Source organism: Manacus candei, unplaced genomic scaffold, assembly GCF_025592945.1.
Source record: "Manacus candei isolate 608988 ecotype Guabito, Panama unplaced genomic scaffold, ASM2559294v1 h1tg000028l, whole genome shotgun sequence".
Lineage (NCBI taxonomy): Eukaryota > Metazoa > Chordata > Aves > Passeriformes > Pipridae > Manacus > Manacus candei.
Window position 1 is genome coordinate 626,677 of NW_026138076.1, and position 25,539 is coordinate 652,215.

Below are 25,539 nucleotides of genomic sequence, written 5' to 3' on the forward strand. Positions count from 1 at the left end.
AACATTTGTAAATATGTAATGACATATCTTTATTGCAGTAGGTGTTCTGCATGATTCAGCAGGATATTGAGTAGTATATTCAAAGTTTGCAGTTATATCAGTAACGGTTTGTAAATCTGAACAAATGACATACTGAAATAAGATAACTTTCTCTCCTTAATATCTTCATAATCTGTTTCTATTTTTTTTGTTCTTTCTTAAAAAGAGGGCATAGATAAGGTTAAATGCCTCCCAATTAAGATGGACTTGTTCTGAAATCTGTGTCTATTGCCTCTTGTGCCATAGCACACCTACAAGAGCCTTGCTCCATATTCTCTACATCTCCCCTAGAGGTGACTAAAGACAACAGTAAGGTCTCCTCTTGCCTTCTCTTCTTAAGGCTGAACAGATGAAATTCCCAGTGTTTGTATCAAAAACCTCAGCTCCCTAAATAATTTGACTTTAGAACTCTTCAGGGTTATGAGGACAAAATATGATAAAGTTATATTTCAGGGTGACATAACTGGGATTTCTTAAATGATGTTACAGAAACTGATAAACACGATTGTGTTAGGAGAATTGAAGAAAAAAACTTGTATTATGCTCCTCTGATTAATTACAGAACTGGGAAAAATAGCAGTTTAAAAGAGATTTAAGATATTTGCTTGCACAAGCATTACTCAAAGCTAGCTTTATTTTTTAAGTATGCAATTTTTCTGTCAGTCTATAATGTGGTACTGTGACTGGGTAATACATCTTCAGGCTTTACAGACTCTTGGCATGACATGGTCCTTGAGACAGTAGATCTTAATAGATCCTTCTGCATTAATCCTGACTAATGAGCAGATGAATAGTTAATTAAAAATGCTCCACACAGACTTAGTCAACCATTGCAGCTTCTCTGTGTTTTGTACTTTCTCATAGATGAACAGAACTTGCATTTTTTCCATTAGATCATGATGGTTCAAAAAGCTCCATTACAGTTTGCCAGATAGCTGATCTATGAACTAAACAGTATTTAAATATTTCCTGATTTGATTTACTCAGTAGTATATGATCTCCTATACCTTCACTAAAACCATATAGTAAAAGAGCCATTATGTCATTTCTTTAGTGACTGATCTAGCAGATCATTAAGAAGCTTTTCATTCTCTAGGAATTAGGCTTTAAGGGCTTGATTTTTTTCTAGTGTTCTGGCTGCTGGTGCTCTGCACAGGGGGAAGCCGTTTGACATGGACAGTTCTTCAAGTGCAATATGTACAGCATGAAACCACAGGCAGCAACCCATATCAAGTTAAAATTAGGTCTTTTCTGTCTAAGGAGAATCCCATTTTTACCTCCTGAGTTATACATTCACCAGCTTCTGATGATACAGCACATTTTAAAAGTGCTAGCAGATGTAAAAGGACGCAAAATGACAGGAGTTTTGAGTCATACCAAGGAAAGTAGCCCTTCCCTCTTTATTGAACTCTTAATAAGGTTCACTGGTGCGTAAAACTTCTGCTAATGACCCATGGAAAACAAGGAAAGAAACAGTTGTAATAGCCCAGGCCCAGAGCTATGAGCTTACCCAGGAGTTTTACTTTTAAAAATATACAAGGCTCCAAAAATTTGCCCACCGAATGTTTTGAAGAGCCATCAGTTCTTTAATACCTTGAGGTAGCATAAGGAGAGGATGCTGCACGCATTTTCTCAGAAGATACTTTTACTGATAATTTTGGAAAATATGGGAGAAAATAAGAGATCTTGGCAAAAGTTTAAATGGATAACATACAACCAAAACAAAGCACTCCACAAAGCTCTAACTTGGCACATGCTAACCCATAAAACCTAGCAAACTCCAACCCACTCAGTTTTAAGTTACCCAAAATATTAAGAAAAGAGATTAAGAGAAGAAGAAGAGAAAAATAGCTACCACCAGAGTATCCTGTGCAAGTCCAGCTTTCACAAAGTGGAGGTAAGTATCAAGAGAAATGGAGAGCCATGTGCTGCTGTTTTTATGTGCTCTGTCCCCCTGTGACCACCCTCCCTGGCGGGACATCTGGCTCACTGGCCCTTCTGTGACTCCGGGCCGGAGTGAGAGGTGGTGTAGCCATTCAGAGGCTGGGTTAGGGGTCCCAGGGAGTGTGGTGTGGGCAGTGCTCCCAGGCTGCCTTTCACCGACAGCTGCTCTGGGGCTGCCCCATGAGGCTGAGGAGACTGCCATGTGGGATACAGCCTGACCTCACCTCCGTGGGATTCAACCTGACCTTTCCCCCTGGACAAACACACACTACAGTTAGTTCCAACCCAATAATTAAATAATCCAGTATCTCACAACAGCAAAAGTAGTGTGACAGGTCTCAGACTTACAGAATTCGGATTCAATCACATGAGGATCTCAGTCATTCTAAGACTAATTTTTTGCAATTTAGTATTTAAGACATTTAGTCTTCAGTAGCAAAGGAATGGTCAAGTCTTCAGAGAGGAATAGACCAGACTTATATTTTCCTTTAGAGAAATCCACTGTGCTTAAGGAATAATTGTTGCTCTGATGAGCAATGATTCCATCTTGTTTCATTTAGCCAAAAACACCTTGTCCTTTCTCCAGCTAGGCAATTTTAGGCTACATCTTTAAAAGACAAGATAGTTTAAGAGATTTTTCTCTAGCCTTTGAAGTTGCTGTGCATAAATGCTGTACACAAACAATACATCTGTGAGAAATAAAGCAGTGTTTTGCGGAAGCCAGAGTGACTGTGTGTGGGGGGGGAAGGCTAACCCTTGTTTCTTGCTTGTTGTTTAGATGTGGTTCAGACTATTCCTTGCGAAGTTGTTAAGAACCAATATGAAAGACTATGCTAAAGACTTGCCAAAAAAGGTAGAGGATGAAGAGGGAGAGAATGTGAGTCCCCAAGTACTCAGTCAATGGGAAAGGGGACAGGGACCACAGGAGATTAAAGGTCGCCCATTTTGATGTGTGGGTGTGTCTCCCTGGAGAGACACACCCGACTTAGCTGATTCGTTTAATAAAGTAGTTTTGCATCAGTGACTTTGTCCCCTCTCAAATTTATCAAGAACTGAGTATTTCTCACACATCCAAGCAAGGATTATTGTTATTTTGGAACTACCAATATTATATTACAAAAAAATGCATCAAGCCAGTATTGTTGGTCAAGCCAGTGACTTTGGATCAGATCATTTGCCATGATAGTGCAAGTTGCCATTTGCCAAACGTAATGATCAATTTCAGTGTTCATAGTTTTGAACAAAAATTCAACAAAACCTTTTTACCTTCAAGATCTTGTATGGCTAGAAACAAATACCAGGTTCTCAAAGGAAACGAAAAGAAATTACAAGGAGGATGACTAAGAAAAAACATGCCCATTTCAGAAAATTCTTTATATAAAACATTGCTTAGATCAAGTATGTACCTTAAGTGCCAAAATTTACTTCCCTTTTGGTTTAAAAATGTGTTCTGTCTAATATAATGATATTTTGTGGAATCTTTTTCTATAGTTCAGATGCTTCTCAGTGGAATCAAATGCACTGGTTAGATTAAGTCAGAGTTTCTTGAGAGAGGTTTGTTCAATTGTAAAAAGTAACATTGTAGACAGAATTACCAAACCAGTAGAAATTAGGAAGAAATGAGTCATGGTCATTAACTTGCTTTAGAACTCTCATGTGTCAGAACCTAAATGTTACTCCTTGATAAATTTACCCAAAGTATAATATTGTACATGCAGTTAATAGCAACAAATGCTCTATTAGTAAAGCAGAACATTTATAAATATGATAAAGTTAATACTCAAGAGAGCCGAACACCTGCTAGGACTGACTGTTGTACTACTTAGATGTCCAAATCTAAGGCACCTATGCAGTTACATTCTACTTTATTTTGCAACTCATTAGAAAAAAAAGCAAAAGCATGTCTTACCAGCAAGAGGTATTATCTTCCTTCCAGTAATAAAAAAATGGCACACTGGAAAACTACAGGGACACTGACCAAAGAGCAATAAAGAAAAATCAGGAGAACTTCTGAAACATTAATGATATCCTTCTGCCAAAGCTTGTAAAAATGTGCTAAAACTTTGAGTATTCATGAACATGGCAGCTTGAGATTTACCTCATCTCATCAACTCCCTGGGCTAAGTTTTCATTTACCCAATATTTTTCCCAGATGGGATCTCTATAGGATTATGAGAGAGAAGAGGGAAAGACATACATTCCTTAGCCAAGACATAATTAAACAGAGTTATCAAGGCCAGACCTCTGACTGGGCTGTGAAATCTACTGCCAGATGTTGCAGATACATCTGTCTAAGTACTAACAGGATCACTTTTATCATAATATCTAAACATTTCACAAATATTAATGGATCTTCTCTCTGGAAGAGGACTATTTTTTCATACTACCATAGTATAGGACTGAGCTGGACGAATAATAGTAACAAAGTGGGTATTTTTTGAGTTTTGCATTTTGCTTTTTACCATTTTTTATCTGCCTTTTTTTTGTACATGGGGAAAAAACACCTTAAACTCTATGAAGCTTGAAAATCTATGGACATCTAGTTGATTCCACATAGCAGACTCTTTCCTCCATTTTTCTGTAGCTGTTGAACAATAGAGCATTGACAAATGGTGAAATATTTACTGATCATTCACCTCAATATATTTTTAGTTCTACTAGTCTTACATAGTGTAGTGGTAGCAACTGTGGCCTAAAGACTGAAAAACTAAAAGACAATTATTAAGGATCTTATATACACACATACATACATATATATATTTACAAGTATAAACCAAAAATATTAACAATAATTAAATGTGCATTAAAAATTGAGTGTGTATGTGAATATATATTTTTATATAATGTAAAATGTGAGCATATGTATATCCGATTACACACATAGGTACCTTATATTTCATCTACTTCATAACACATGGGAGTTGTCTCATGTTTTTTGAATAGTTTGGGTTGTCCATCCTGAACTTCCTGCACTACATTGAACATGATGTGTGGGAGAGAGAAAATTCTGCTTCTTGCATTACTTTGGCTTTTATATATTGCTGTGGGTTATCATCTTCACTGTGCACAGGGACAGAGATAATGGAAAAGGAAAAATGGGGAAGTAGCATCAAATCCTATACTTTGTGTTAGAAAACTGCACTCTTCTCTGCAAAGATCCAAACAGGCTTTCCTCAGACCTCCCAGACCAGTGAAGAAGAGCTTGTATGCGCGTATGAGAGTAAAAGTGGGACACTTCCTTCAGGTTTGGCATTTAAATAACCAGTAACTGAAATACCACCTGTAAGAGATCACTAAATATAAACATCCAGGTGCTGCAACAAAATGCAAAAACATTTGTTTAAATATCTGCGACACTGCCAGCTTCTGATGTCCAGAAGATAGGTGCATATTCATGCGTTTACAAAGTAAAATGGACTTGGTCAGACTGCACCTCAGACATGAAAGCCTTCTGCAAGGACTACCAAGGGAACCCAAACAGCTGTATAGACAGGGCACAAGTCGTCTTTAAAAGCTAAAGAGGAGGGGTAGAGAAACTTCCCTAACTCAGTCAAATCTGAATTATAAACCATTTGAGGGGGAGTCAGGGCACCCTTCTGCTCCCCTTGGGGGACACACGCTGAGCCAGTCCCAGAGTCTGCCACGCATGTGCTGAGGTCAGCTGCTTGATGGATGTGCTGACTTGGGATGTCTCCCCACTGACAGCCTTGGCAGCTGTCAATCTCTGCCAGGTCTCATCCTCTACACTCTGAGCAGGGAAGGTCAGTTACAGAATATGAAGACTAGCTAAAATATATTAATCCATTATGTGTTTTCCAAAGTGTTGCTTGCCAAATGCGATGATGGCATCACATATATCGCATACAGGCACCCGATTGAGCTGGCATTTCTGCTGCTGGCTGAAGGTGGAAGTTCGCATGTGAATTAATGATGCTACACAAATACTTTTGTTTTAATAAAATTGCTACAGCTGCATAGAGTGTTAGGATGAATTTTTGAAGAATATTCTAGATAAATTACAGTCTGTTATTAATAATTTGTTAGATGTACACTGTATGTAACTGTACACATAGACATTATATTCCTGATGAGCTTTGTATTTTATGACTCTGTTCTTATTGGTAAAATAATACATTTACTTTTCTGATCCTGTACCAAGAGTTTGAGAACTTGCTGGAACTTGCTGGAACTTGAGAGATTATTGAGAATAAGAGGTTTCTTTTTGCATTTGAGCACAAGTTTTCCCTTACATTATATTTTTAACTTTTAAGTGCCTTTTTTTTTTAATTCACTTTAGAAGATGAATTAGTTTCTGGCCAGGAAATATATTTACAGTTGCTAAGCATTTCCCTAACATGTGAAAAAAACCCCTGTTTTGGGTCCATTTAGCTGTCAGTAAGCTCTGATGCTGTCACCAGAATAATATTGATATACTTGTGATATTTATATATTTGAAAAGTATATGTTCTTTGGATTTTGTGGCTTTTTAAAATATGCTTCCCAAGATTAGTTAAGTGGTTTCTGTGATGATATATAATACAATTGATGCTATGAAGTACTTTACCAGGCCCTTTGGGGACTCACAAGGACTTTAAGCACCAGTATTTTCTGACCATGCACTACCTCTGGGCTCACTCCTCTTTTCAAATCAGAAGAGGGAAAACAACCCATACAGAACTTCATGTGCTGGGAATTACATTAAAGCCATGTTCATTGTACTCTTGGAGGCAGAGGTAAAATTTTGTTTGGTGCGTGCAGAGTTAGTTGCCAATTATTTATTTAAAACTTGTAATTAGTGCCAGAGAGGTTTAAGGTCTCAACTACATTCCCTGGCAAAGCAAACACATAAAACAAAATAAGTGTGATTTGAAGTATATTCAGTGCCTTGGAGGGAAATATGCCCTAGTTTAGTCCTCATCTTTGATTCCCAAAGCTGTTCAATTCCAAGAGGAACAGAAGATTGCCCACATATCAGGCTGTTAACTGTCCTTTAGGTATTCAAGTTATTTACTCATGAAAGAATTCATAAATTCCTCATTATTGCCAATATTTTAGGTCCTGTGTTAGATCTAACTCTCCACTGTGATGCAATGGCTTTGACCTGCTGGAAGCCAAATCAACTCCATCAGGTTTCTGGAGCAATGCACTGGAAGATTTGAATTGCTCACAAATATTTCTTTACCCAGAGAGAGTGACCCAAACTCAGCAGTACAGATTAGTTTCAAAAAAATACATACAGTACTTAATTGTTTACTTCTTAACATCCTCTTCATTTTTGTGCAGAGATAACTCAGACAAATCAGGGGTTTCACTAATATTTTCTTCATTCAAAAAACTTCAAGATGGGATTCAAAAAGCATTTTATTAGCTAAATTAGGCTTTGCCAGGGACACATTACTTACAGATTATTCTTCTGCACAGTCAATAATGGGACTTTTATTATGTTCCTTGGGAAACTTTATAACAGGTTAGTGAATTTTATCGTTAACAAACTTGTTCTGCTTGTCAAGATTACTTTTTTCTCTGCATAGCTTCACTCTGTTGCACTTAGTTGTATCTTCCTGCATTTTAGTAAACAATTTTTTCTATGCTTTATAAATATTTCTAAAAAATCACTTAGAAATCCTTTTCAAAATAGTTTAAAATATTTAAATAAAACACATGGGTCTCAAGCACTCATTTTCACATCTCTTAGCCATGTGTTTTCATAAAATTTTCTGTATTAAACAGATCTGCTACTCACTGAATATGTTCTATTCTCCTTTTTAAATTGCTTCATCTTTGCAGATAGAAGACACATTAATTTCAGTTCAGAGCAGTCATCAATAAAAAGTATTATTCTTATGAAGTTCCTTTTATCTGTGTATCCCAGAGTTTATGATAAATATTACACAATCAATTCCTTCTCTGCCTCACTGGCAAAGGTGTGTAATGTTTCACTGGTAAAGCTGGAAAATGAAGCATCCCTTAGGACTACAAGGTTCAGCTCTGACTTGAAGTTCCTCAATTCAAAACTCCTTCAAAATCAGGTCGCATGGTTTTCAAGCTGGATATTAAAAAAATGCAGGCCAAGGAAAAGAAATTTACAATTTAGTTGCATTTATCTTCTTTGATCCCACATATAAAATCAGGTAGGCACATGCTTACACTTAAAAAAGTTTTATAACCCCTTGACTTCAACAGGACATAATCACATAAACATATTCATGAAGTAAAAGTACATTAGAACCATAGAATCATTTAGATTGGAGATGAGCTCTAAGATCATGGAGTCCAGCCACTAAGCCAGCACTGCCAAGCCCCCAACTAAACCATGTCCCTAAGTGCCACATGTACACATCTTTTAAATACCTCCAGAAATGGTGACTCAACCAGCTCCTGATTGCATAGATACCTAGTGTCCTAACTGGGAACATACTTACCAAGTCACACATTACTGCCATTTGAATAAAATTATAACATTGCTAGTTCACAGAAATATTGGTGTCCCTTCTTTTCTGGTATTAGATAGGAATTGGAAGAGACCAAAAACAATGCCCAGAAGACCCATTACAAGTGTGTCTTTTCATTCATGACATCAGTGACCCAGAAGTCTGAAAACAAGCATTTAAAACAAAGTGGTCAAGGTTAACTACATCAATCCTTGGTGAATGACAAGCACTTATTTTAAGAGATATCCCTTAATTCATTTAGGTGTGGTAGGGGTATAACAAGGGCTAAGTAAGCAACATCTGCAAAACTTTGTGGGTGTTGTTTACTTTCACTGTAATTGACTTTTGACAATATAAATAAAAAACACAAAAATGACAAATCATTTTCCTAGTTGTCCTGAAGAATTAAACAACCAAAATGCAAAGTCCTGCCCTGAGCTCACAATTCCTGCAATTGATTCCCCATTCCAACAGAGCCCTGTCTGCAGGGGAGTGGCTAGAGGCCACCTCCTACGTGTTCATTCATTAGGTCACAGGCTCATATGTTGCATGGTTTTGACTGTGGGCCATCCTTAAGAAGCCTTAGCTACACTGTGATGATGACTTGTTCTGAGACATTTGTGACAGAGGCAGGGCTTTACAAGTGAATTCAAGTAACAGCAGTTATGCAGTACATTTAAAACCAGAAGACATTAGAAGATGTGTTTGCAGAAACAGTATAGATATGCTATCAGCTGCTACAGAAATGGAAGAAGACAATTTTGAGACACATTTCCAGAACAGCCGCTAGCATCCTGCACAGTAAACTATTTGTTATCTAAAGATTATTTTGTCCCATGGATTTATCACAGGCTGAATACTGGCTTTAAGGGTATTTAGTGTCTACTGGTCTGTTCCATATACATACAGAGTAGTCAGTGAGCATGTTCCTAAGCAGCATTTAAACATTGTTTATATGTTTTTGACTAAATTACAGCCTGAGTACATGGCTTACAGCCATGACAGCAATCTGAGGAAACAGTCCTTCAACAAATCAAAAAGCAACCTGCTAGCTATCTCATAAAGATAGGGCTACCTGCTCCTTTATTCATTTCATGCCTCTGAAGACACTATTAGAAAAACATTATTCCTCCCTTTTTGTAGATGTGCACAGCAGAAGTCAAACAAGACCTGAGCTAACTTTTTCATTCTTAAACCAACTGAAACACAGAAACAGGCAAAACCTGTTAACGGGCTGGTATCATAAAACCTTCAACTTGACAGGACAACACAAATAACAGGAACCAAAGATGCCGTCTTTAGAAAGCAGATGGAAAAGACTGTCTTTTAAATATGCCTTTACACTTTGTTCACTTCATCTCTTTGTTTTCCTAAATCATATCTGGACATGATTATTTGTTTGTATTATTTGTTCATTTTAATTCTGTATTAACATTGTTAAAATGATCCATTATTATTTTAATAGCTTAACCTTGCAGGTGTTTTAACACATATAACATATAACCTTATTTTTATTGTCTATTTCCTAATTAATAGAAAGTAAAATTACCCTTTCTGGGTAAAAATCTATGTGTACAGTCTTACTGACAATTCATTCCCTTCTGCCACGCAGCAAAACTTCTAATTAACCAGGCCTCTCAGGGGCCTGGTTAACTTCTACTTGCACAGCTATATTGCTGAAAACTGTAATATGGTCAACAACTCCCTAAAAAGAAGAGGCTTTGCACTTTCTAGAATGAGAGAAGAAATGGTTTTGCATGGATCAGTAAAGATAGCAATAATTGCCATAAGGCTTACTGCAATTTATGCAGAGGAAGTCTCTCAATTGCTCATAGTGGACTGTCAGATGTGAGACAGCATGCAAATGGAGCAGATCATAAAAATAATTTCTAGCCTGAATTCTTAGAACGAAAATCTTGAAACCTTCCTTTATTGCTAAGAAAAGTAGGAATAGAGAAAACAATGTGATTGCTGGAAATGTAACAGAAGTGCATATTGTATTATTCATACTCTTTTACAGAGCTACAACAAGCTAAATAATACAGTTTCCCAAGATTTATGCACAGCTATATCTTGGTAGAACAAAAGGTTCATAAATTGCCAGCAGTGTATTAGTCTTCTTTCAGTTTAGGAACAATTAAAGTCTTGGTTGAAAGGGTATATCTTTTCCTGTGGACACTGGTGCCTTAAGCCATGGAAATACAGAAAAGTGTCTGATAGTTTGTTGGGTACTATATAGTTAAAAACTAAATAAAGCATTGTCTGTTTGATTAATTTCAAGACAGCAATGAAAATATGTTAGGAATATTTGGAAAAGTAAAAAATATACTGAAATAATATAGTTTGAACTTTGACAGTTATGGTAGCTGCTATCATATCACTTTTGCAAAGCAGTGAATACTTGCTGACAGGTAATTGTGTAGCTCTTTTACTGTGCACCTCAGCAGAGTATGGTATATATGATATTTAATACAGCGTTTCAAACACTCTCAGTCATTTTGTGTCACCTTCCCAGTGGCATTCAGTTTTCCAAGACATGGTTCACTTAGGTAATTTTGAACAAGTAGAAGTACTGCAGCATATCTTCCCAAAATGGTTACCTCCTACTTGGCACTTGAAAAGATCTTAGAATGTTTTTTAACTACCAATAATTATCTATGTGCATTAGATGTAGGACTGATCTCACCTAAGTTAAATGGTATGAAATCATACAATTTCTGATCTAAACTAGTTAGCTTGTGCAAATATCTTAGGAAAACGTCATCTTTCAAAGAGCATTTCATCCCTCATGCTTAGAGAGTACCTAAAAATGGGTTTGAAGAGGAAAGAAAAACACTAAGGAGTAAGGATTGTGTTGGTGTGAAGTTCTAACATTTCCTGATATTGATCTGTGATAGTTTTACAGCATTTCTGAACATTTTCCTCAGCCACGTTATGAGCTTCTCAGAATCTTACTTAAGTCAAAACAAGAGCCTAATTTCTTTGTGAATGCAGCATAGTCTGCACTCACAAGTCTATAAACTCAGCATCTTGCTTAAGGACTCATGATTTTGAAATGTCAACAATATAAAGGCTGGATGGACCGACTGCAGATATTCTAGACATCTCTAGGAGGACCTCACTGAGATATCTAAACATGATGATAAAAGGCAGGTGTCTCCAGTTCCCCAGGTTCTTATAATGGTCTGCTATTGAGGGTGAATGAGAAAATGCTGACTGTAAAAAAAAAAGAGGAGATCCAAACTGTATACCTGCCAGTGACCTGTCTACCTTTTTTTTTTTAACCTACATTACTGAGTGATAGTAGACATCCCTCTTTCTTTTTTTCTTAGGAAAATACATTGCTGCTTCACCTGTTCCTCATCTTGTTTTACTTTACTTATCTTTAGGAATTATGTCTTGGAGGGATTTTCTGTGTTATTCAGTTCTTGACTGCTGAAGATCAGTGGCTTTAACATTTGCCTGTCAATGGCAGATGTTTTTGTAATCTCATGTTCCGTGCTCAGAGTGCTGGACGTTACAGTCTTGACATTTGGCCTGAGATTGAGGATTTACTATTAGTATTTCCCCAGGAAACTGACACTTGATGGGCAGGTTACATAATCCATGCTTGGATACGTTTCTTAGTGAATTGATCTCCATTTCAAATTGACATGGGCAAAGACACAAATGTAGTAGATCACCATCTATTCCTCACCCATGGTGTATTTTAATAAAATGCAACATGCATCACAGTGTAAGCTATGAAGCATATAAATCTACAACATGCAGTTTGAAACTTGCTTACAAAATACCATGAATGCCTTCCACATTTCCCTAGTGTTTGTTTACTTATGCAGAAAGTCTAGAAAAATATTTTGATGTATTGCATGCCATAATTTTTTACATTACTCAAAATGTTCCAAAAGACTTTTAGTGAAAGTTAACCCACATCAATCATGACCTTGGCATGAAAAATTACTGCCAACCTTTAAATAAAAAAAAAGAGAAGGAACAAGCATTCTAATAGTCCTGGCTGGCACTGAATTGTTGAAAACATTTAAAGTGTTATGCACATATTCTGTCTACACCGGAATAATATAAAAGGAAGCCAATCATTTATTACCTTGGCAAACATAATTAAAGATCTTTTATCTTTTCAACTTATAGGATGCCAGAATGTGCACTGTATATAGTAGAATTATATTTAGTAACCATTGTATTAGTAACTATAGTAACTCTTTCTACTTTAGATTAACATAGATTCCAATGAATTCCCAGGGAGTTTTTCAAAGTTAGTGAAAATATGCATTCAGTCTATGACTTTGCACCATATGTTGTCCCTTCCCTATTGTATTTCCCCTATTGTATTGTTATCCAAACAAAAGGTGATAGTAGACTAAGCAGGTTGACCTGATTTTCTGGTATTCTTCCTATGAAGGAACAACAAGGAACTACATGCCAAGATCTGGTTGTCTCACTGACTCTGAATACAGAAATCTTTTTATCGAGGAAGCACAAACAGCATTGTTTCCAGCTCTGTGCCAAAGATTCGATAGTGTGCCTACCAAAGTGGCATATGTCCTGTAACTTCTCCAAGAAAAGTAAACTTAATCAAAAGTCTAAGACTTACGTCATCGTGTCGAATTCCCTGTAGCTGTTGTTGCCTACAGATCCAGGGAGAAAAAACTCTCAACAGGCCAACTTATTATAGATAAGATAATAGAGAATCTCTTTTAATGAAGGCCTTGTGGCCATGGAATACAAAAGGTGTGTGCCCAAGTACAGAATTCTTACACTTTTATATCTTTACTAATTATCATATCTAATGGGGACATCCAGTCCTAAGACCCCCTTTTCCCTGGTACCACTCTCAGAACTGCCCCTCTGGAGTCCCTCCAGTGGTCTTGGGCCTTCTATCTTGTCTACCATATCTCTTGTTATTCTGGTCCAGGTGCACACCCCAATGGAATCCAACAGAATGTTCTTGCTAAATATCTATTGCCTTGAACAGACAGTTAAAAGATGGTTAAATCAAAGCTTCAGGAATGTGACACACAAACTGTGAGAAAGTCTAGTGGTCTAAAGTGAAGGAAAACTCCAGTAGCATTAAAATCTACAAAAAGCTAAAAATCTTAAAAATTCTAAGGCATCACTTTGGAGAGTTTTGGTCAATCTGATGTACTTGGACACAGAATTAAATATGATTCAAATGAGGAAATACTTCTTTTGTCTGTTATTATGGAAAACTTCAGCCTTGAAATATTTTAGCTGTATATTCTTCTAGACTGTATGCTTTATAAAACCTTGTTATTACAAATCCAGCTTATTTCTAAGCCTTGATCCACAAAGCCTCTTTATGTACAGATTCTGATGTTTTTTTGCAACACATCTAAATCATATAATCTAATTTATTCAAAGTTCTGACTGTGGTTTTCAGTCTCTTACAGCATTTCAACAAGTTGTGCAAACTACAAAATTTTATGAAAATATGGCATTTACCTGAGGATATGAAAACTGCTATTCTGCTCCATCTGACTTGTTATTCTACTCTTGCAATGGTCAGAGTCACCTATAAATGTTCTATCACACTTTTAAATCATGCAGTTCTGTATCTCATAGGAAAATAGATGAAGGCAATTTCCTTCTGCTCACAGTGGTAGCTTTATATGCCTAACTTGAACTCTTACTTTCAATGAACTAGAAGCATTTTAACTGAGCTAGTTAAAAAGCATAGAAATGGCCAGTATTCTTGAAATAGCTACCCCAGGGCAGGAATCAATTGTACTGTTAATTTGAGAAAATCAGTTTCCAGAAAATATGAACAATGATCACAAATAAGAAAATAAATGTAACCAAAAGCTAATGCAATTAATCAAAGAGTTCTTTTCTGTGATGTCTTCTTACTGCCTGAAACAGAAATGTAAATTTAGTATATGTCAGCTGTATTAATGAGAAGCCCAAGATGGAGTTTTTAACTATGAAACTTCAATACAACCAGCAAATTGAAAATGTTAAAGGAAAAAACCTTATAAAGGAGAAGAGGAGATCTGTGTGAACACACATTTCTCCTTGTTTTATTTCTCACCAGCAGTTGCTGGTTCAACTGAATAACAGCTCTTTCCCAGCATTTTAAGGAACTGGTCAGCCTCACAGCCCTATTTGCTGAAGGAAAAGAGAAGACTGGTAGCACAGACACTACCAGTTTTCACTCACTCTTAGGCTTGATCACCTTTGCTTTAAAGAACTTCAAAGCCGCTCATGAGTTTTAGTTTTTTTAATCTGTCTACTTTTTTGGAAGATGTTTGTGCTGGTTTTGATTGGGATTGATATTTTTCCTCATAGAAGCTGGTATGGGGATATGTTTTGCATTTGTACTGAAAACAGTGTTGATAACTCTATAATATATTATTTACATATATATAAAATCTATATCACATATAATATAGAGTTTATATAGGATTGGTTTTTTTTGCTCAGCATTGCTTACACAGACACAAAGCCTTTTTTGCCTCTCACCCCACTCCACCAGCAGGGGGGCTGGGGGAGAGCACAAGGAGCTGGGAGGGGACACAGCCAGAACAGCTGACTACAATTGACACAGGGCACATTCCATACCATAGGGCATCGTGATCTTCATAGAAAGCTGGGCAAAGAAGGAGGAAAGGGGGGACATTCAGAGTGGTGGCATTTCTCTTCTCCAGTCACTGTTCTGAGTGATGGAGCCCTGCTTTCCTGGGATGGCTGAACACCTGCCTGCCTGAGTGAAGGAGTGAATGAATTCCTTGTTTTGCTTTGCTTGTGTGCAGTTTTTGCTTTACCTATTTTCCTGTCCTTATGAGGACATGAGTTTTCTAGCTTTTGCCCTTCCAGTTCTCTCCTTGATCCCACTGGTGGCTGAAGGAGCGAGCAAGTTGGTTTTCAGCTGGGGTTTAACTACGACAGTACTGAAAGAATCTCTTCTCTTCTGCCTGTTTTCAATAATTGCTTTGTAATGGCAAGGAGCACTTCAGGAGAATCTATTGGCCATGTTAGATTATGTCTGACCACTAGACTGATGCTCTGAAGGCTTTAACTCATGGGATCCTGTGCCATAATTTTTCTTCCACTTCATTTACAATATTCTTATTTTTAGAATCAATGTGAGACAGACCCAATTATACTTGAAGTTCAGCAGCATATAATAGGTGTCTGAATTTGACTCTTGAGTTATTTTAATCATCATTTTCACAATTTGACATAATTTACACAATGCTATTTGGTTTTAAACACCTTGGGCTCAAAGTCCCATCTTTTAAAATCATGTATTTTCAAAAAAACCCAAACATAAATTACTTCATTTTATAGTCAAGTACCTCTAATATGTTTATCAAATACAGAGTAACATGTCAGATTGTATTTTTAGTAGCTGTATTATCCATTATTATTTTTTTCTGAATGCTAGGAACAATATTCCAGAGTGAACATGCATTCTTTATATTTGTGGAAATTTGAAAAAGCTGCTGTAAATTTGAGTTTTCCTTTCCTAACTGTATTTTACGTTAATTACTATCTGTGCTTCATTGCATCTCTCTTGGCTTCTGTCCTTCAAGAGTGATTTCCAGTCTCCTTGCAGATGTGCTCCACTTGACTGAGTCGACAACATTCAAATTGCAAATAAGTGGGGACCTGGAATCTTGGTGTTTTTCTGACAAGTTTTTTCATGTGACCTGTTAGCAATGAGTTTGAATTGTTACAGAATTATTTTGCAAACTCCAAGTACCTGTCTGAAACTCAGTCTCCTAAATCTACCAACCTTTGTCTGGGATTTACTAGAAAGAAGCACCTTCATGTATGCAGGGAAGTAAGTATGATGCCATTATAAGATAACTCTGATGGTTTGGACACTGGTTGGATTTATTTTATTGCATATGCATAAAACAGCTGTGCAGTGCAAATACAGTAGGTCTCTCAGAAATCTCTCAGAAATCTGCAGACACCTGGCCATGCTGCAAGCCTGAATGCTACTATGCACACACAGTGGAGCAAGCCAGGTTAGTGGATGTCAAAAATCCCAGATGTGGATTTGTTGACTGATAAGGAATTACAGGCAGACCACAGCCAGACTCGTGTTACTATGTGTGTTTAATAGCAAACAAACTTGCAATGTCATGATATCACATCATGATGTGACAGCATCACGAGTAAAAATAATCCTACAAAACAAAAAGCATATTTGCAGATGGGTTTTCATCTGGAAGAGGATATGTCCCACTCATATGGTAACTCTGTTTAAATAAATAATAAACACATAATTTCACCAACAAAAAGCCTCACCAAAGTATTGATACTTACGGTGAACTCTAGTTAGACAAGATACTGGGAGCTGGGATAACCCAGAGGAATGAAAATGGCCTTGCCAAGTCGTGCTTAACATAAGCCTTACAGGCACGTTTTACAAGAATGTCCATCCTAAAAATGTTTGTAGCTTAGAGCACCTTTGGATAGATGTAACTTTGAAGGTCTTAACTGAGTCATATCTAGAATTATGACTAAAAAGTCCTTCAAGAGACTAAAATTTCACTGCTTCTTTCAAGTACAGATGTGGGAAGGAAAACAACACCAATGTTATCATCACAGAATGTCATGGCAAATTTTGACTTGCATATGTGTATACAACTACTGTATACATATATCCCATTGATGTCAGGAGCATATCAGAGTTGAGACCTGCTGTGCATATCTGACAGGTATTTTTTTTTTTTTGCTGGAAAGATTACATAGTATCTAAAAGATAAAAAATAGGGATGAGATTTGGTCATTGTTCCCAGAGCTGTATAATTAGTCTTAAATGTTCTAGTTACAGTCTTGCTGTGGATTTGCATGTGTAACTCCTAGTGATTAAAGCAAAACATGAAGAGCAGAACTAAGCTTTTGCTCTGTGTGGGAAGCAATATATGAAACTGTGCCCACTGAAATCACTGGGAGTATTTTCTTTTCTTTGCTGGGTCAGGATTTTCTCCCATGTCTGGCTAAGTACTTGATAGATTCATTTTCAGAGACTCTATTCCCTCTCCCTTTTCTCCTGGTTAGATAAGATAAAGTATTTTCAAGAAAAAAGTAAAAAGAGAACTAACCCAAATAAATGCAAAACTTTGATATCCTACTTCTCCCTGGCATAAAAGGAGAAAGAGAGGGTTTATGTTCATACTGTAGTCTTGATTCTAAATCCAATGTAAATATAGAATGAAATGTAAATCCGTTGGTTTTTTGTGTGGTGAATTTTACAACATTTTTATTATTGATTCAGCTGTATGCTGGAAAGTGTCTTTCATTAAAAAATCCATAAGCAGTTGAGGAAGGAGTTGAGGTGATCTCTTTGTGTCTGCTAAAGTTTAAACCCCTCTTGTACATAGCCAGATTAAATCCAGGAGTGGAAAAAGTGACGTATACCATGTCCTTCTCTGATGTCCAAGATTTAATGACATGTTTGCCTTTACACTTGTAACTCCTTGGTTACAATTCAGTTGAGTTTTCTCTCACTGTGTCACTGTCTTAAGTATTTTTCACTTTTCTAATGTCAATAGCTCTTCTGTTGAGAGGACTCAACAGGAAGTGGATGCAGGGAGTATGAGCTCTGATGAGATCCTTTAATCCACCCCTAATCCCACTCAATTAAAACTCCATTGATGACAGAAAAATCATTAAGTGCTGAAGAACAGGAAAATGAGTGAAAACAACCCTGCATGAGAAATTAGATGCACAGCTTTTAACAGGGGTGTCCTGCTCCTTCCCCAGCACACCTCCTTTCTGTGCCATCCCTGGCAAACAAAGCCCTTAACTCTTACAGCTGAGCATGTAAAAATGTATAATGTAGTTGGCAGCTTAAGTAATGCAGCTCTCACTGTTCAGGGAGCGTTATGCATAGAATACATAACATCACACTTCCCGCTGCTGGGGGAGCTGAAGTGATCTGGAGGCTTATGTGAAGGGTTCATTCAGTGACTGGCCTCTTCTATAAACACATAGCCCTAGTAAACTGTGCATCCCTGTTCAACCGATGCACTGCTGCTTACCTGTGTATTTCTGTAATTAATTTTCAGGGATGCAGTTTGCAGAGATAGAAGGAAAACTACAAGCGAAAGTAAGGAGAAAAAAAAAAGAAAAACACCTTCCATCATTCTGTCTATAAATAAGTTTAATAGCATTATTTTCTATTTTCTAATGTAAAAAACAAAGGGTATTTTTTGTTGGATATTTTTACATTTAGCGTGTCCATTTTTCTGCTTTGCATCTTTTGTAATGAAGCAGGAGGAAAAATAAGCCAAGAATGCAACATTTGATGTTATCTTTTCCCTTTGCACAACCCTCTCCTCCAAAACCTTCAGGTGGTTTGTAGGTCGTAGTGAAAGAGGAAGCATAGCAGAGGATGTATGAAGAACTAAGGAGCAGCAGGTCTGAATGACATTTTCCACTGGAAAATCTGGGAACCATATGCTGTAAACCTTGAGTACAGTAATGTGGCTTGAAGCAGCATCAAATCCATTTACTATGCATGAGCCCCCTCTTCCCAGAGTACACGCATGGGTCATGGGGCCAAAAGCAGTACAACAACCAGCTGGACTTCGTTAAAGGTTCTGGTGGTGGCCAGGGGAAAGCCTTTGACAAGTCTTCCTGCAAGTCTATGCTGAGAACCTACAGCATTGCAGTCTTGATTTCTCACGGATTCCCAGTCTTTATTGTCTTCCTTTTTTGGCCTGAAATATCCCTATCTGGAATCTCAGATAATCTCACAGACGTAAGGAGTATATGAGGTAATTCGTAGAAACTTAAGACCCAAATAATTGTAGACTTCTCAGACTTATTTTGTTCCCCTGTGTGATTTTACACTGGAACGATATATGTAGACTTCCATCTTTCTTCATCGCTGCTTAAAAATGGAATGGCCTGGTACTTTTCCAGGCAATCTGTGTGCACCTATAAACTGAAATGCAGCTCATAAACATTAACCATGTTGAAACAATACACTCACTATTTGCAATCACATTATAAACAACTTAGATGTAAGACACAATTTGTAGACATCTGTAATGTCACTGCACAGGGAAACCCAACCTCCACACCTAAACCACAGAGTAATTAGCAGCACATATATATTTTGGCTTGCACATGAGCTTTCAAGTAATATATGTATCATCCCTATGACATTGTTTTTAATAATGTCATTTTCATGAAATAGTGGTGGCATTAAAACCTCTGACCACTTTTACAGTCCTTTAATGCCTCTTCTCCCTATTTCTTTGGCACACACTCTCTGCTGTCTACTTCAAACTGCAGATTGCCAGAACTTCTTTGCTACATGCTTAAGTGCCTTGTTCAACGCCTTGTATTCTGATTCCTATGTAGTGCCCCTAGGGGTTGCAGTAAAAACAATAACTCATGGGTCCTGACCCTTCAGATACTTTCTAGTACAAGTAATACCCACTAAGGCTGGTAAGCACGTCCAAGAGCAGGCTGATGATTTGTGCACTTGGCAAACAGAGGCTCAAGAGATTCTTGAGAGGTTTCATTTGATAAACAGGAGAATGTTGCCGTGCTTGCATTCCCTGACATTTATTTTGATATAACAAAAAGCTTTTGAAAGATAGGCAGTTTCCAAAGATTAAAGTACCTTGCAAGTTGCTTGTAGATCTCCCTTGGACAGCTCAGAGTCATCCCACTTGCTCCTCAGCCTCCAGACCTGTAGTCAGCTGCTGGTCATCAGCTTCAACTGCAAAACTACAGGATCTGCAAATCTTCCACAACTCCTCCAAGTTCTATTCATAGAAATATACTAGGATCTACACTCAGTGGGTCTGGTGCCAGAGATAATTTTAGAGCGGACTTGGCTGGTTTCTTCTGTCTCCTTTTTTGAACTGTTTTGATACAGGTAACATAAGGTCAGAGTCAAGACCTTGTGGAACAATTTCTCTATCATATTACACTGCAAACTTGTTGTTTTTAGCACTTACTCGGTGCTGTTGCAGAGCAGTCCACTAGCAGACACTCTGTGTCAGTTTATTTTGTGTATTGTGAAATAAATAAAAAAAGGCACCTCTGCTGGGTTTTTGCAGGAGAAAAGACTACATAATTTGATTAGCCTATGAATAATGTTCTAGACTCTGATTTATTTTCTTTAACTCAGACAGCAAATTTAGTTACACAGTCCTCCTCAGGAGTTAGAGAACACATATGAGGAACATGACACTCAAACGGGTGCCTGAGGTGTCAGTTCCTTTATCAGCTCTATTACAGATATCCTGGTTCCCCTCCTCTCAGTTTTCCCATCTGTTAGATATGGATGAAGTTCCTCATCAGTTGTATGAAGACACTGAGGTCTATGGGTAGTCAGGCTACTGTGGTCAGATAAACTGTGATCACACTTCACCCTGTAAAAGAGCCATTTGCCTGATGCATGAGGTTATTAGTGTTGATGTGTAGAACACCCACATAATCTACCTTTTGAGTAATACAAATCTAAGTACTCTTCTAGAGTAAGCCTAGATCTCTAAAATAAAATGTGTTCATCTATCCAATATCTGCTGTTCCTAGACACCAGGACCCATTCACTGATTACAGCTCCTTAACCCTGCGTTCCTCTAGGAACACAAATTGCAAATGATGCAGCCACATATGCTGACCATGGTTAAGGACCTCAAGCCTCTAAGCAACACCAAGAAAAACAGAATGGCCTACAGGTTCCTCAATGTCTTTGCCATATGTCATGTGTATGAAGCAAGGTGTTCAATATGCTGCACCAGGGAGCAGTCCAGCAGTGTCTGCAGCACAGGAAAGTTCCAGCCTGTGCCTGTCTGGTACTAAGGGATGCCACCACTACTGCCCAAAGCTGTGTCTCAGCAAGGCAAAAACAAGTTTTCTGTCCTCATTTCCTCACTCCACTAGCCTGCACAGAGAAAATCTTGGCTCTAAGCAGACACCATTTCCCACCAGCTATTGCAGTTGAGGAAAAAGGGATTTCAAAGTGCTTGACTGGGCATGCAGCATGATCCTCTATGTAGCCTTGTGTAATACAGGATAATGGATTGGTGTCTTTCTTCCTGTTGGTCGGGGTTTTTTTAAGCATAGTTTTGCCAGAGTCAGCATTAGTAGCATCAGGCATTTGTGTCCAGCCCAAGCTGGAAAAGCACCTACAAAACTGCTTGCCTGTGGAAAACATGAGTTAAGGGAGAAGAGGTGCACACTTGTGAGATGGGTTGTGCTTCTGAGATGGTAAACCAGTAGGCTGTAAGAAAGCCAGAACAGCAGATAGAAAAATAAAATATTAATCAGAAAGTCAAAATTCAGGTCCTGTCTGGTGATTCCATGGAAGCAAACAGCACCTATTCTGGAAACAGTTGATAAGGCACGTCTTGACTCTATTTGCTGAGCTAGGGAAGACAGCCCAGCACTTGTCACTGATGTGCAGCATAATGACAGGCTACAAAAGTCCCAGGTGCTTTTCTCCCTGTCACTGTAGATATAAGATTGGAAGTGATCTGGACAAAAATTGTGAGATACTACCATTCACATTCAGTGAAATTAAAATAGTTTAAACCATTCCTAAAATACACTCACCTGCTGAGAATAGAAATACTGGGTCACTTTTACCTCTGTTTTGTTCTCATTTCATGCCAAGTTAGCACCACAAAGCTCACAGGCACTGTGCTCACCGAGCAGTAAGGAAATGAATCCACAGCCTTGATCTAGCACTAGCATCATGAGTGAGATGTATTCCTTTATGCCTACCTTGGTTTCAAAACCTTGTTTAACTCAGGTGAAATACAGGACTGTACCAGCGCTCTACTTGTATTTGCTGATTTCCAGCAAAATGGTCTTGTGAAATTTAACTTGAGAAGAAAGCAGAAGCTTTGGAGAAAGGTTCAACTTAAAGTACTGGGAAAGATCTTATTTCTTCAGGTCTACTTGATGAAAAATAAATTCCATTGAAAGTGTGAGTGTTCCTAAGAACTTCTTATATAGAAAATAAATTAATGGATATCATTCAAGAGGTCACTGCCAAATGTCACTAGTCAATGCAAAAACATCCAGAGCAGTTTCTTAGAGACTGCTAGAGAGTTTTCATTCAAATTCCCAGCTCAGTTTTATAGAAAAAAAAAATCACTAAAAATAATTCTTCATTATTGTATAATATCATTATTTTAGAAATATTCATTTTGTTTGGACTTGAAATATCAGGGTTTGGTGACGTAAAAACAAAATACATCAAAGGGCTCTGGATACTCTCTTTGTATACTAATTTGGAAAAGTAATTTTCTTATTTCTTTTTTCTTCTGGAACTCACATTCTTCTGAGAAAACTAATACAAGTCAAAACTTTCTTGCCAAAAGAAACATTTTTTAAAGTATACTCTTAGAAAATAGAGTTTTCATTTTTTTTGAAAAATGTATTTGCTATCAATAGCATTTTAATTATGTCCAGCTATGAGGGGAAAAATTATAAGCATCTTTCCAATATGTAGTCAGATACAAAGACTAAAGGGGGGGAAATTACAAAACCATACATATAAAAAAATATTAAAAAAAAAAGACGAGCTGCATTATTTGTTCTTGTGGATTGTGCAACTTGCCTCTTTATGAGTTGTTGAATGACAACTTAATTTGCAAGTGTGAGAGCAAAGAGAATAATGTGATAATTTATCTCCAAATGAAGATAGAGCAATAGCATACACAAAATTAATCAGCCCTCTTCACAGACTAATTTTTAAAAGTCTTCCAGGAAAAAGTATTTTAGTATTTTTAAAAAAGCATTTGTAGCCATCTGAAAATAATTTCTTGTCCTCTTAACAACCTTCTTACATGGGAAACTAATGCACCACTTGTCACTTGATAGGGCAGTGTATGGGTGTGTTTAAGTTTGAGAGGAGAAGGGCGTGTTTTAATATGCAGGTCTAATGGTGCTATTGGGTTTTTAAGAATCAGAATGATCTAATTGCTTTCTAAAGCGCATCTAAATATCATGGTATTCAGAGACATGTTGTGTCTTGTTAAATTTTTTCAGTAATGTAGAACAAGAACACAATAGCTCCAGTAAATCAAACTGAAATGAGTGATTAAGTACCTGATTTAATACTGTGCATTCATTTTAGTTCAGATGATCCTTGCTTTGTTGTATAATACAATAGCATACAAGACTACATCATTTGCATGCTGCAGCAAGGTACATTATAAAAATGATCTTAAATTATCAAGACCTGAAAGGGAGCAATTGTTAGGAGACAGTGTCCATATATCAAAGACAAGTCTTTAGTGAGTGGGCTTCTCGATTCTTATTTAAGAGCATGTACTTCATTGCCTTAGTAATTCTTACGTTTTTCCTAAAAACCAGTAGCAATTGCATCTCTTCAGGTTTCTAGAGCCTTAGCCACTGCTCCCCCTGCAAACTGTCAGTAACCTCTTACTTAGCAAGTTTTAAATTTTCCTGTGTCTATCTCAAAACTACAGGTGTACTGTATCACATCTTTCCCAAGGATTCAGAGCTAAAAGGAGAATTTCATTCTAAATTACTGCTTTAAAGTACTGTAGATCTACCCATCTCTCTGCAGGGTCTTCCATATCCATTCAAGCCATTATTCCACCCCTCAGGCTTTTATCTTGGCTGGTAGTTGTTCATTGCTCCATCTGAAACCAGCAACTGGCTTTGGAAGCAAGACAAATAGTTCAGAGGAAAACCTAGAGTGTATTAGTTATGTTAAGTATAATTAAAACAAAAATGGCTGATTAGAAAGACAGCTGATGTAGTCTTTCTTAGTGCATTGTGATCATCTCACCATGTGTAGCTTATCCTGTGTTTCTGATCCTGCCTCCCTGTGATCCTGCTGCTACTGCACATGGCTAATATGAGCAAGGCATAACAGCAAAAACAGCAGCAATCAAGAAAAGTTTCAGCATTGTTGAAAGGCACCTGACCTGTGCTTTTTCTAAGCCATCTAAGGCCCTTATACTGTAGATTTCTTCAGCTGCTTCTTGCCTTTACCCAGTGCTGAAAAAGGCCAATGCATCAAAGTCTGTTTTCATTGAGAGTGGAAGGGCTCCTCCTGAAGCCTGAGGGTCCCATCAGTACCTCAAAGAACAGCCACTCAGGTAAGAACTGCTGCCCTTCACCTGCCATCTCAGCGTGATCCTTGAAATGCAACAGAGAGGCAAACGCATTGGGCTGTTAAGCTGAGAAAAGGAAGGGCTGTGCTGATCCAGCCTGAGTGCATGGACAAATAAGGTAGTACATATGTGCCTGTCTCTATGCACAGGAAAAAAAGTCTCAATGAGTGCCACTAATGGGCTATGGTGGCCAGTTGGTTGCAGTACAGGGCATAATATTATAAGCTGGAAATAATGGACAGTTGTGAGGGGTAGATAAACCATGAAAAAGTATTGCAAAGAAAGATATAGGGATATATTGTATGATGCTTATTAGGCTATGTAAATCTTAACTACTCAGTAACAGTTTTATTTAGAGTAGTAACAGATTAGGAGCAAATTCTTATTCATCATTCTCTGCTTATGATCATCCTATTCTCTGTCCTCTCAGTAAAGAAATATTCCAAGAGCATCACAGAAAGGAGAACAATGCTGCATTCACAGAAACATGTGTCATCACACTGGGGGAGAGCATTGCTTCATGCTCTTCATGGATCTGCTTTGTATGAACACAAGGACATTAACAGAAAAACAGTGATGACCTATTTCAACTGTTGACTGTATTATAATAGAGACAACAATCTATACTGACCTCCACAGATCCAACAACTTAAGTTCTAAAACATGAGGCTTCTTTACCCCTGTAACTCTTTAATAGTAAGGCTACAAAACTTATAATGTTATTACTGTTCATATGGATACCTAATCCCTTTTCAGTTCTCCCAGAGGGCTTACTTCAGCCATATCCATAGCAGTGATTTCAGCATTGGCTGAAATCTACACTCTACATAAAAGTACTTCCTCTTCTGTCTGAGTTTTCCAGCATTGATGTTCACTTGGTACCGACCAATTTAAAAATCAGAGGAGGTCTCTGATTTGTGGAGATCTCCAGGTCCTACTGTGTTCAATTGGAGCTATGGAGTGCTGAGCCTACCTGTAAATCAGCCTCTAAGTGTAATGTCCACTGATTGATA

General features: G+C 37.6%; 1 long non-coding RNA gene across 1 annotated transcript; it reads right to left on the reverse strand.

Moving 5' to 3' along the window:
• Positions 1–18,552: 18,552 nt before the first annotated feature.
• On the reverse strand, positions 18,553–20,176 carry LOC127472493 (uncharacterized). Its single transcript, XR_007905027.1, has 2 exons — positions 20,044–20,176; positions 18,553–19,356 (listed from the first exon to the last, which is right to left on the reverse strand). It is a non-coding gene; the product is annotated as an uncharacterized LOC127472493 (long non-coding RNA).
• Between the last annotated feature and the right edge of the window lie 5,363 nt (positions 20,177–25,539).